The 13,375-nt window shown below is 51.3% G+C and overlaps 1 protein-coding gene across 2 annotated transcripts in view; it reads left to right on the top strand.

The window, feature by feature from the left end:
• Positions 1–2,353: 2,353 nt before the first annotated feature.
• GPR61 (G protein-coupled receptor 61) overlaps positions 2,354–13,375 on the top strand; it is a 52,076-nt gene continuing 41,054 nt past the window's right edge. Inside the window, exon 1 of one of the 2 annotated variants that reach the window (XM_069238360.1) lies at positions 2,354–4,198. The gene's annotated coding sequence lies outside the window, so the exon portion shown is untranslated. The remainder of the gene's footprint in view (positions 4,199–13,375) is intronic. The other variant, XM_069238361.1, reaches the window with a different exon arrangement.

The following is a 13,375-nucleotide window of genomic DNA, read 5'->3' as shown; positions in this document are numbered from 1 at the left end:
AAGGGAGGGGGGGGGGGGACGTTATCGATACACTGCCAGGGCGCGTTTTAGGTGTGGGGTTGACAACAATCCAGGTCACTACGGGGTGGCGGCACATTGCCAGGGCACTTGGGTCACTGTGCCACATTGTGCAAAACACTGCTGAGTGGTAGCGTGGTTCAAACTGCCAGGTCACTGCGGGCGTATGGTGGGAGATTCACATTTTCCAGGGTACGATCCTGATCACTGTTTCAGTCCTGTCCTGGGTAGGGGGCGAGGGGCTAGGACAGAACAGGGAGAGTCCATACTTCGGGATCCCAGATTTTGAGGAGAAAAAACCGGGTCAGCTCAGACATAAAAGAAGGACTACATAATTTACTCTCACTTTTATATCTGGCCTGTCCCATTTTTTTGCGTAGCTTTGTGAATGAGTGCCTATGCATGTGTGTGTTTATATATATATACACACACATTTACAAGACTTCATATATCAAATTAGCTATGGCTTGACCTGCACCCCCCAGGCACTGTCTCTCTGACGAGGGGACTGTGTTTCCTGACAGTAACAGATAAATTACTTTAATAATCTCATACTTTGTAGGCGTCTGTTAAAGCGGAACATACCTTTAACATATGCTTCCCTAGATGATCTGACCTTTGTCCCAAAACCCGGGACATTTATTTAATGATCTGACATTTGTCCCCAAAAACCGCAACATTTACCTAAAATTAAGAGAACCGTCGGGACACCGGGACAGTCCTCTAAAAATGGGTCAAAAACTGTCCGGGAAACCCGGGACCTCTGGTCACCCTACTGCTAATGGCACTTCTTATGCCTCACTGGCCGGGGAAGTTGGCTGGGTTCATTGTGACAGGTCACACCTCCATGCATGCTGTGAGTTGTCAGGGCAGGCTATAGCCCCTGTGGCGCCCTGTGCAACTGTCTCTTTTGGTGCCCCCCACCTCATGACAACCTCCTCGGATCCCTTCACTGCCACCCAGTAAATGTGCCCCTCATCTCTCCATAGAGCTCCTTTCACATACATTAATTTGTTTGAAGGCGCTTGTAAAGACTGGCTTTACTAATCCACTCAGCTGCCCATTTAAAATGCAGCTCTATTCTTTGCAGCAGGCATATTAACCCCCTACACTACTTTATGGCGAGTCAAAGCTGTCCCTAGACAACAGGTTCATCTCTCTCCCTAGCAGGAACATTATTCACAAGAAGTTTCTTGACATTTTAATTGCTTCCCGAAGGCTGGATGCACAAGGAACTTGTCATCAGGTGCTTTTAAATCACAAGTGTCTAAGTTATTGCTAAACACAGCGCCCCCCTGAAGTCAGCGCCCCCTAATTCAGGTCAGCACCTGGTGTGACTTCACCGCTGGCACCACCCTAAAGCCGGCCCTGAGGCCAGTGCAAGAAGGCGCACTTCCAGAGCACTGCTTACAGGTAGTATTCCATGTCTCGTAGTCACGCACGCACGCACGCACGCACACGTCCGAGTGGTTCCCAAATGTCACCATATACCCGGATGGCACTGCAGGAACTTATTCTACATAGTACCCATTATGCAGTTTTAATATTACATGTTTATTTTGGGGTAGTTAGTTTGAAATACTGGATTCAAAGTGAATGTACTAATGGGCACTAATTGTTTAGGCTTTGTTTACCTTTCTTGAATAATTTGTAAGTAAGTCATTGGGTGAGGGCTAGCGCTTTCCATCGTTATGGATTTACAGCATTTGCCGCATAATTTGCAGGTTTCTTTGAAGTGTTTTTCTACCTCTGACAGAGAAAATGCTGCATCATTTCCATTATTTTGTGCATAATTTGGATAACCTGTTAGCATAATTTGGCATTCTAAGGTTTGTAGTTGCCCTGTCAATGTTCATGTCCACCATAATGGTTTGGGCTGTCTGCTTATTCTTTGACTTTCACTCAGTCCTAGTTTTCAGTCAAAGCCACACAAAAAAGATGATGGAATTTCAGTCACCTCAGTCTAGTCATGAGTATGGTACTATAAGGTTTATTTTAAAAAATGAGTTTCTGAAAAGCAGCCTCTTTGCATGAGGCAAGTTGGCCACAATGCACCTTTGAGTCTTTTATGTGCTGTATTCGGGTCGTGCTTCCCCCCGAGGACACTGTCCTGACCTGAAGCCCTTCTGGAACCCCCGAGACCGGGACCTACAACACCTTGTCACCTGTACATCAACAACCCCTCTAAATGAATTGTCATTCTGGGTAGTAATGCTGCCACCATGCTGGGGTGGGTGTTGTGCATGTTTATTTTTTTGTTATAAGGATAGCGACGAGAGCAAAAGGCCAAGCCCAGGATACGGGCGTTAGGACCCAGCAGTGCACCTGCTTTCTCAGCTCCTGCCTCCTCGCTCCATCACTGCAGTGGCTCAGTTCATCCTACCCTGGAGGAGCCTTTCAATATCCACGAGCGACACCCATGGTCCAGCCGGCATACCACCATCCTAGCAACCGGGCAGCCCAGCATCAGCGAGCGGCACCGGCCAAACATCCATGTAACCCGAAAAGGCTCCATCCTGGAATTCCTGCATCCCGGCCACCGAGCATTCCAGCTTCTCCGAGTGCTATCGAAGGCCCAGCATCCGTATCCCGGAGCGGTACCCGAGATCCGACAAACATCCACGCAGACCAGCATCCCGACAACTGGGCACCCCACTATTGGCGAGTGATACCCCGGACCCAATCAGCCCCCCTATAGTCGTACATTCCGGAATCCATACATCCCAGCATTGAGGAGGGCTATCCAGGGTCGAGTAGCTGCATCGAAGGAAACCATCCTCCCGGCAACCACCACCCCAGCATCACCATCCTCATGGGGTACCAAGAACCCATCATCCGCATCCTGGGCCGGTACCCAGCTAGCAGCCCAGCTTCCATGTAAGAGTGTATCTCGGCAACCATTTATTTCTATGTCAGGCGACAGAACCCACGACCTTGTCAGCATACCGGTAACCTCGCATCTTGGCAACCATGTATCCTGACAACCGTGTATCTCAGCATTAACATCTGCGATTGGTAAGGAGAGCAAGTGTCCATCTAAGCATCTATGTAGCTCTAAATTTGCCACCGTCCGTGCTCTCGGTCATAATCCACCTAGCATCTAAGCATCAGGCATATAAATAACCAAGCACCCACATTCGTGACAAACTGCATTCTGGTATCCAAGCATCCACATCTGTCCATTTTACCCAGGGCCCAATATCTGTAACTGGGAGTGGTACCCAAGAACCGGCACCATTTAAGCAGCATGGCAACCCAGTATCCATGACCGTGAACGGTATCTACGGCCTAGCAAACACCGCAAGCTTTCTAGCAGACCAGATTTTACTATCATGGTTACTCCCGACATCTGCAGGGCCTAGCAAGGACCTCAGCAGACCTGCACCTGGAAACCACACCCAGGGCCAGCGAACGTTCAGACACATAAGTGTTCCTTCAACTCACTCCGTGGTGAGCACCCAGAGCCCAACAAGCGCCTACGTTTTCTATCTACCTCACATTTGCATACATCAGCTCCACATAGGGCCCAAGAGCACTGGTGCATCTGGCAACCGCGCATCAGTACCTCTGAACGGTCTGTTGAACCCAGTGTCCGCGTTCAGGAGTGGTACAAAGGATCCATCCAAGCGTCTCACAAGCCAGCATCTGCAGCCATAAACTAAACCCAGAGAGCATCAGGCATTCCAGTAACCCAGCACTGAGAACGGTACCAAGGGCCAAGCAGATAACCCGGTAACGCAGCATCAGCGTCCGTGACACGAGCAGAGGGCCCAGCACACCCTCGTCTGCCCACTCCAGCATCCGCCTATTTCAGGCACTGAAGGTTCTCAGCATCAGCGAGTGTTACCCAAAGCCCAGACATCAAGTTAAAGTGGCAACTTGATCCTAAGAGGGTATCATAACATGCAGGTATTATAGCACCCACATCTGCATCCAAGCAACCTAGCATGCAACAGAAATGCTCAGTGCCCTTGCAGCATCCGCTAATGCAACCCACGCTCAGCAAGAATACCCCGAGTACGGAGCAGCAACAGCATCCGTGAATCGCGCTCTGGGCCCTGCGTGCATCCATTGAGCCGTACTCAGGGCCCAGCCATCATCTGCAAGCGATGCCAAGGGCCCTGCGATCGTCCAGGGAACCAGACACAGGACCTGTGAGCATCCATGCTGCGGTACCGGGGTAAGTGGAAGCCTAGGTACGACTGGAGTCTGACCCCATTGAGGTGGTGGTACTTGAGAGGGAAAAGAGCCAGAGAGCTGGCGGGGAGGACAGGTCCAACAGAAAGGGTCGGTGACGGTGCAGTGATGGGCACCAATACACTATCCTGGGGGGCACTGCTCTTAGTGAGCAGGACGCGGGCACCGGTGGAGGGTACCGGCTCTTAGTGAGCAGGACACAGGGACCGGTGAAGGGTACTGGCTCTTAGAGAGCTGGATACGGGGACTGATGGGGGTACTGGCTCTTAGTGAGCAGGACACGAGGACTAGTGGAAAGTGCTGGCTCTTATTGAGCAGGAAACGGGGACCGGTGGAGGGTACTGGCTCTTAGTGAGCCGGGGTGGAAGGTACTGGTTCTTAGTGAGCAGGATATGAGGACTGGTGCGGGGTAATGGCTCTTACGGCCAGATGTAGCAAAGGTTTTTAACCATTCTGTGTTTGTGGGAAAAAGTGTTCCTACATATGGCCCTTAGTGAGCAGGACACGGAGAGTGGTGGAGGGTACTGGATTTTGGTGAGCAGGGTACGGGGACTGGTGGAGGATACTGGTTTTTAGTGAGCAGGACACAGGGACTGGTTGACGGTACTGGTTCTTAGTGAGCAGCTCACGAGGTCCGACGGAGGGCACTGACTCTAACTGAGCGGGACTCGGGGACTGGTGGAGGGTACTGACATAGCGAGCAGACGAGAAGGACATGGGAACTGGTGGAAGGCACTAGCTCTTATCGAGCAGTATACGGGGACTAGTGGAGACTGTTGGCTTTTAGTGAGCAAGACACTGGGACTGGTGGCGGGTACTGGCTCCTAGTGAGCAAGGCACGGGGACTGGTGGCGGGTACTGGCTCCTAGTGGGCAGGACACAGGGACCTGGTATAGGGTATTAGCTCTTAGTGAGAAGGGGACTGGTGGAGGGTACTGGATCCTAGTGATCAGGATACGGGACTGGTGGAGAGTAGTGGCTTTTAGCGAGCAGGGCAAGGGGTAGGGTTACCAGATTTTGAGGAGGAAAAACCGGGACAGGTCAGACATAAAAGAAGGACTAAGGACTTTACACTCACTTTTTTATCTGGAATGTCCCGTTTTTTGCATAGCTTTGTGAATGTGTGCCTATACATGTGTACGTTTACACATACACACACACACACACACACAAGACTACACTTATAAAACTAGCTATGGCTTGACCTCCCACCCTGCACCCCCAACCCGCCCCCACCCACCTCTTTCTGCTCCCCACTCCGTCTCTCTGCTGGGAGCAGATATGGGACTGACAGTAACAGATAAATTACCTTACTTGTTGCATACTCTGTAGGCGTGTGTTAAAGGAGAGCTTACCTTTAACTTGTGCTTCCCTAGATAATCTGACCTTTGTCCCAAAAACCGGGACATTTGTTTAAAATTAAGAGAAGCGTCCGGACACCGGGACAGTCCTCTAAAAACCGGGACTGTCCGGGGAAATCCGGGACGTCTGGTCACCCTAGCAAGGGGGCTAGTGTAGAGTGCTAGCTTTTAATAGGCAGGCCACGGGGACTGGAGGGAGGGAACTGACACCGGATTTCACAAAACAGAGAATGACGTAGGGCCGGCCACTGGTGCAGAGTTATTAGGACACAGAATGAGGTAGAACATGCCCTTGGTTAGCAGGCAAGACGGACTGGTGGGAGTCATTGGCCTTGTATGTGACACTAGGTCAAAAGTACCCAAAAGGCGGGGAGGCGCTGTACATCGTGTTAGGCAAAGAAACAGTCAGCAAGAGATTGGAGGAGTACAGGGTGCTGACTGGGGACCTTGACTGTCACTGCGTCGTGAGCTAGGGCTCTTTAAAGACGCATGTCTTCGGTTCCTTCCCACACTGGGGCAGGGCTGGGGCCTTGGGGCAACAAAGGCAGTGGGAAGTCTTTTAGGCACAAGAGCTTCAGGGCGCACGGACTGATGGCGGGTCCTTGTCCATGGGTGCTCTTGACACCTGGCCTGCTACGGACCTATTGACCACAGATTATCAGTACATTGAAGCTGATTATTGGTAACTGGCCTAGATAACCAGCCACGGGGATTTCCGGAGAGCAAGCGGTTCACAGCTGGTGGAGAGTTATTAGCCCTGCGGTATTAGGGTCCAGTTTCAAGTGGCTGGTCCCGGGACCAGGTGTTAGAACACTGTGGCTTGTGTGGCGTCATTATGCAGGGATCATCACATCAGAGGACCTCGAAGAGATTCCCTGTCCTCAGGTAATAGGGCACAGGGACCAAGGAAGGGTCTCTAGGTTGGAGAAACGCAAGGGCTGGTGGAGGATCACTGCTCAGTATTAAGGCCGCAGAAATGAGGATTAAAAGAAAACACGCCAGAGATGGATTATTAGCATGTGAAACTGTGTTGGCCCTGCGGCTCAGTGAGCAGAACACTCGTTGCTAATATTTAGTGTTCTGCTGCCACTGTCCTGATGTTGGTAAATAATTATTAAGTGAGGCAACACTAGCATCCAGTGTCCAGTGGAGTCTGATGACGTCACGTGCTGTACGTGGTCGCTGGTTCTTGTTTAATACGACAGACAGAACAGGTGCTAGTCACTGACCCCAAATATCAGGTAATAGGGACTTGCAGTAGGAAGGTTTATTGGTGCTGGGACGTTAGGACACGGAGTCTTGATAGGAGTCAAAGGGTATCAGGACATAGGGGCTATTGGAGGCGATCAGCTTTGTGCTATAGTGATAGAGGGGCTGGGTCAATGTCACTCGCTGCACCTTCAGGACACATGGCTTTGTGGACGGTCATTGGTTCCAGAAACCAAGACACAGGGGTTTGAGAAGGGTCATTGGCCATGGCTATCAGGACACACGGACTGGGGAAGCTATTGACCTTCGGGTCTGGCCGAAGGTCACTATTTCTGGACAATCAGGATGCCAGGACTAGCGTGGGGCCGTGCGTTAAAGGGGGCACAATTTGTCCTCTATTATCAGGCCGGGAGAGGGCATTGGCCCTAGATTATCAGGCCACAGGTAGATTGGTCTTGGTGTTCCTGGTCCTGCGACAGGTGGGGGATTAGGAGTCTTGCCATGCCAGAAGACAAAGACAAGCGCAGGGTCACTGGCCGTAGCATCAACACAGAATGGTGGATCGGAGGCCACGGTTTATCACAACATCTGTTGCGTATCACTGGGCCCAGTAACTAGGACACACGACCTGTAGAGCGTCATTCGTCCTGGGTTCAGGGCAGTAGCTGGTAGGTGGTCTGTCCCTGAAAGATCAGGCCTCAATAGCTGGTGGAGGGCCATGTTATTAGGAATGTCGCTACCCTTATAGAATTAGGATGCGTGATGCGGTGCAAGGTCATGGACCAGCATTCCCAGGTGCAGGAGAGTGGAGCATCATTGGCTCAAGGTTAACAGAAAACAGAGGATGGTGGAAGGTGCGTGACTATAGGCGAGCGAGAGCGAGAGGCAGGGGGTGCTGGAAGGTCACTTGTACTAGTTAAAAGGACACAGAAGCGTTGGAGGGAGATTGGTACTGTCTATAAGTGCACTGGGCCCAGGGATGGATACATACCACTGGGATATCAGCACACAGGTCACGACGGGGGAGGGGTTGTTCGGGTGGTCATCACTGGCCACAGTTTTATCAGGCTTGTTTTGCAGAAGGAGTATTGGGGTGGAACCGGCACCAGTGGCTGTGATTTAGAAGGGTTGGAACTGGTTTTGCAAACTTGGTGATGGAATGTTAGGCGAGAGGAACTGTTGCAAAGTCAGTGTTCGGGGTTCTCAAGGACATATGGGACGAGGAAGGCTAATTGCCCCCGGTTAATTAGGACATTAGCTCATGTAATCGTCCTAAATTATCACAATCTTAGCTATAGAGGCTGATTTTGGCTCCATATTAAGGATACAAATGCGCTGTGCATAGCCGTTGCATCCAGTTATCAGGACCCTGGGGTAGTGGAGGGCGCACCTTTAGTATTGTCGGAGCACTAGAGCTGGTATCGGGGTATTGATGCTGGTCACGAGGATAAATGGCAGGTGTAGGGTAATCAGCCTTGTCTGAGACGGAAGAGCTCTGAGCCTGTGCTAATAAGAGAGGGACGGCTGTTCACTAACCCTGACATCAGGATGCAAGGCCCTGGTTAAGCATTAATGGCCACAGTTATTAGCAATGAGCGGTGGATGGATTGTCCTTTGCCCCAAGTATTAGGGCATAGGGTTGTGGCAGGGATGTAGAAGGATCAGGACCAAAGCGTTTGTGGAAATTCGTTGGCAGTGCTTGTCAGAGCACCGTGAACAGACATTTGTTTTGGTTGTGAAGAGGCCAGTGAAAAATCACTGTCCCTCGGGGCTCATAAAACACCAGTGGATGCCGGGGGTCCCCTATATCAAGAGCTGGATAGTGGTGGTGGAGAGGTAATGGCTGTGGTGCTGCAGGACACGGGGCTGGTGTCTGAGGGCCCAGGTTTTGGTGCAGAGTAATTGGGCTGTGTTATCATCACACAGGGGCTGGCACATGGCTATTGGCCGGTACCTTTAGCACATAGGAGCTGCTGTAGGTCCACTGTTTTCAGATTGTCAGGACACACGGGATGGTGGACGTTTACTGCCAGGCACTGGTTTATCGAGACCAGGGGGATGTAGAGGGCTATTTGCTCTGAGCTTTGAGGACACAGGGGCTGTCAGAGGGCCAATGGGCTCCAAATATTAAGGAGGAAGAGGATAGATGGAGCATATGGCTGGGACTTTCCAAACACAGATGGCATCCTGGGATGTCTGCAAGGAGGCACTTAATTATCATGTATCTTTTGTCAGGATGTAAGAGAAATGTTTGGCATTACCTCCCGTCCCTCCCTCGCCTTCCTTTAGACCAATGAGGCTCCCTGCCTCCCCATAGACCCTCCCTTCCTTTTAAACCCCCCCACCTCCACCACCTCCTGTTCTCTTTTGTCTAGCCCCGCTAGACTTACCTTCTTCTTCGTCCTCCACGGCGGGGCCTGGGGGTCTTCGGCTTTGCTCTCCTCGAGGCGCAGAGCTCCTCGGGGAGAGTTCCTGGCGGTCGCATCTTCAAGAGGCGGGCGTGGCTGCCTAGGAGACACGTTCTGGGAGTCGGCTGACGAGGTCGGTCGGCTCTTTGCGGCTGGGGCTACAACTTCCGGATCTTCGGCTCGCACGGACGAGCTGATGTGCTGATTTGGATTTTCGGCATTTTGGGCGGTAGGACGGGCGTTCTGCCCGCATTTTAAAAAGGTTTTGGCTAATTGTTTATGCATTGCCATTTGCTGTTACTTTTTTAGGGGGAGGACCTTTCTCTTTTATTTAAAGGGTTGGGGTCCTATGGCTGGCATTTCTTGTTTGTATCATGCAGAAGGTACCTGCCAAAAGACATAGGATTGTTTCCTCTTCCTCTTCAGCGTGGGAGGATGGTGAGGTTCCCCTCTCCATGCCTAGGGGTCGCCACGTTCCGGTGGGGGCTTCTGCGCCACTCTTGTCCAGAGAAGAGGTTCAGGACATGATTGAGGTGGCTGTCTCTCGGGCTCTCCAGGCAGGGGTGGCCAGGCCTGGTCGTTCTCCGGCGGCCCGTCCTCCTGCGACTGCGGAGAGGTCCTCTTCTGGGGATGATAATGATGACGCTCCATCTACTTCTTCTGGTGGGAAATATGTCTCCAGGGAAGAGATGTGGGAGGTGATGTCGCATGTTTGGGACAATTTAGGTTTTCCTGTGTTTCAGCCTACAGGGACGGATTCGCATTTGTTCCCTCAGTATCAAACACCTTCTAGGTTTGCCATGCCTTTTCAGGGCCTTGTGAAGGAGATGGTACTCCGGGAATGGAAAGATGTGGATAAGTCTCAGGTGCCACGGTTCCTTCAAAAACTGTTCTTGCTGGAAGGGGAGGATGTGTTACCTCCCTCAATTAAACTGGATTCCATTCTGGCGACCCTGATTGGCAAGACGGCGGTCAATCCGGAGGATTGTGTGCCTACGGATGCCACTGACCGTAAGGTGGATTCTGGTCTTAAGAGGGCTTTTGCGGCAGAGAATTTGGCCCTCAGAGCGGGTATATTTTCTGCTTATTCTGCACAATCTTTGGTGCAGGATTTTGACAAGCTGGCGGTGGCTGTTCAGGAAGGTTCGGAGTGCTCGGAACTTCTGGCTGTTATGGAGCAACAGGCCAGGTTGCTGGCGGACATGTCTTCTGATGTGGTCCGTACTTCGGCTCTGGCATCGGGAGCTTTGATTGGGGCTCGTAGGTCCCTCTGGTTGAGGTTGTGGAAGGCACATCCTGGGGAGAAATCTGCTCTCCTGAGACTACCTTTTGAGGGGCGTAATTTCTTTGGTGATCAGTTGCCTTCCATGCTTTCCAAGGCATTTAAGGAGAGGAAACACGCCTTGCCTTACAAAGGTGGTTCTTCTTCTGGCAAGGGGTGGAGGAAGCTTTCGAGCTCATCTCCCAAGATGGATTCCAAATCTTTTTCTTTCAGGAAATGTTGTTTTCAGTCCCGTTTTTCTCCTAAGAAGTCTGCCTCTTTGAACCGGGGTGGGTTCAAGAAGGGGACCTGACAATCATTGTGGGCCTGGCACAGGGCAGGTTGGGGGACAGCTGAGGCACTTTCTTTCAGTGTGGCAGAAGAGTGTCAGCGATCGTTGGGTGCTGGACATTGTGGACAATGGCTACGCCATAGATTTCGAAGTGGTGCCTCCAGATTCCGGGGTGCGTCCACTCCTCTGCCTACAGTCGAGGCCCAGAGACAGGCGTTGTTGGATGGGGTCCGGGACTTGTTTCTCAAGGGGGAAATCTCCCAGGTTCCTGCGGGGGAGAGAGGTCTGGGCACTTATTCAGTCTTGTTTCTGGTTCAGAAGGTGTCAGGGGGTTTTCGGCCTGTCCTCAATCTGAAAGGCGTGAATTCCTGGATCAGGACTGTACATTTCCATATGCTGTCCATTCAGACTATATTTCCTCTGGTCAGTCCGGGGGATTTCCTGGCATCTCTGGATCTGCAGGATGCTTACCTGCATGTTCCAGTGGCTAGGTCTTCTCAGCGATTCCTACGTTTTGCAGTAGGCCTGGACCATTATCAGTTTTGTGTTCTACCATTCGGCCTCAAGTCCTCTCCCCGCATTTTCACCAAGGTGCTGGCCCCTCTGATGGCTCTTCTACATTCAGAAGGGGTGTTTATTCATCCTTATCTGGACGATATTCTAATCCAAGCGTCCTCTCAGGAGCTGTTGCAGAGGCATGTTGCCCGGGTTCTGGTGGTCCTCCAAAACCATGGGTTTTTGGTCAACTGGGGGAAGTCAGATTTGGTTCCTTCCCAAGATCTGTTTTTTCTCGGGGCTCGGTTTCGGACTCTTCAAGGCTTGGTGACTGTGTTGGAGAAGCGGTTGTTGGTCCTCCAGTCTCTGGTGAGGTCGATCTTGTCGCAGCCTGCTCCCAGGGCCCTTCAGTGGTTGCGTCTGCAGGGTCATTTGGTGTCGGTGATTTTTCTGGTTCCCTGGGCACGGTTCCATCTTCTTTGCCTGATGAACTGGTTCCTGGTTCATTGGTCTCCGGGGTCAAGTTCTCTTCTGGCGCGGATTCCGGTGTCGGGGTTGGTTCGCAGGGAGTTGGGTTGGTGGCTGGTGCCCGCTCATCTTTGGGTAGGGGTGTCTTTATCTCCTCCTCTCCCGGTGGTAGTGACGACCGATGCCAGCCTCTCCGGTTGGGGGGCTTGGATGGGGTCGGCTCAGATCCAGGGGTTTTGGTCACCTCTGGAAGCCAGACGCTCCTCAAATTGGCGGGAGTCGAAGGCGGTGCTTCTAGCTCTGATTCATTTTCAGGACTCCCTGAAAGGTGTTGCGGTTCTTATTCGGACGGACAACTTGGTGACCAAAGCTTATGTGAACCGGCAGGGGGGGACCAGGTCATGGGCTCTGTTCCGCCTTGCCAGGAAGATTTTTGTTTGGGCTCAGGAATGGGTTCTTTCCCTGCGTGCCACCTACATTCGGGGGGTGGTCAATGTTCGGGTGGATCTTCTGAGCAGGGTGATTCCTTCCTCTCAGCTTTTCTCACTCCGGTGGTCTCTGTTTCATCATCTGGTTCACCTATGGGGTCTTCCGGTGGTAGATGTGTTTGCGTCTCCAGAGAATGCGAAACTCAGTCGCTTTTGATCCCGGTTTCGTTGTCCTCAGGCTTGGGCGGTGGACGGGATGTCGTGTCCTTGGCCTCAGGGTCTTTTGTACGCTTTCCCGCCCTTTCAGTTGCTCCAGGCGTTTCTATGGAGGGTACGTCTTTTGAAAGCCAGGGTTCTCTTGATTGCGCCCCATTGGCCGAGGGCAAATTGGTTTCCGTTGCTTCAGTTGATGGCGTCGGATCACGTGTGGACTCTTCCTCTCTGTCCGTCGCCTCTGGAGTTTCCTTGCCTCTCGATGGGGTCATTGAGGCGGTTGCACTTGACGGCCTGGAAGTTGAACGGCGAGGGTTGACGGGTTTGGGAGTTCCGGTAGCTTTGAGTTCTACTTTACTGGCTTCCCGACAGCGTTCCTCTTTGCTGTCTTATGGTCGGCAGTGGAAAGTTTTTTCTTCTTGGTGTTTCCGGTATAAGTTGGATCCTAAGTCTGCTTCTCTTTTGGATGTTGTTGTGATGTAGTTAGTTAGTGTAGTATTAGTTTATCACAATAGTATAGTATTATGTTATTACATATTTATAGTAGTATATTAATGCAAATATGTGTTAGAGTAAACAACAAATAGGAATGGTATTTCCCTTGTACCCTTTCCCCCTGTGTTATATTTTGGGTTGATCGGAATGTTGGGAGAGAGGTGAAGAGTAGGCTGTGAAGGGAGGTGAACGGTTGGAGAGAAGACCTGTGAAGAGAATAGGCAGTTGAAGCATTGGAGATGGAATAAAGTCTCATCTGAAAACTCTTCAGACTTCGTCTTTATATCACTGGCGACAATAACTCCCAAACAATTAAAAAGATTGTGCTTCAAGTCAAAGGTGAAGGTGCTGCTTTTTCGCAATATCCTGAATGCACTATATCGGTTAATGACAAAAACATAAGGGTCTTTGCTGATTCGTGTTCACCGTACACCATAGTAAATGCTGATGATTTCAAGTATGTGACGAATGACAGTGAGATTGAGTTAACTAAACCGGATGTCAACCCTAAGGGTTACAATAAGGATCCT

The sequence above is a fragment of the Pleurodeles waltl genome, chromosome 6, assembly GCF_031143425.1.
Source record: "Pleurodeles waltl isolate 20211129_DDA chromosome 6, aPleWal1.hap1.20221129, whole genome shotgun sequence".
NCBI classification, from domain to species: domain Eukaryota; kingdom Metazoa; phylum Chordata; class Amphibia; order Caudata; family Salamandridae; genus Pleurodeles; species Pleurodeles waltl.
This window is presented reverse-complemented; position numbering and strand designations above follow the sequence as displayed.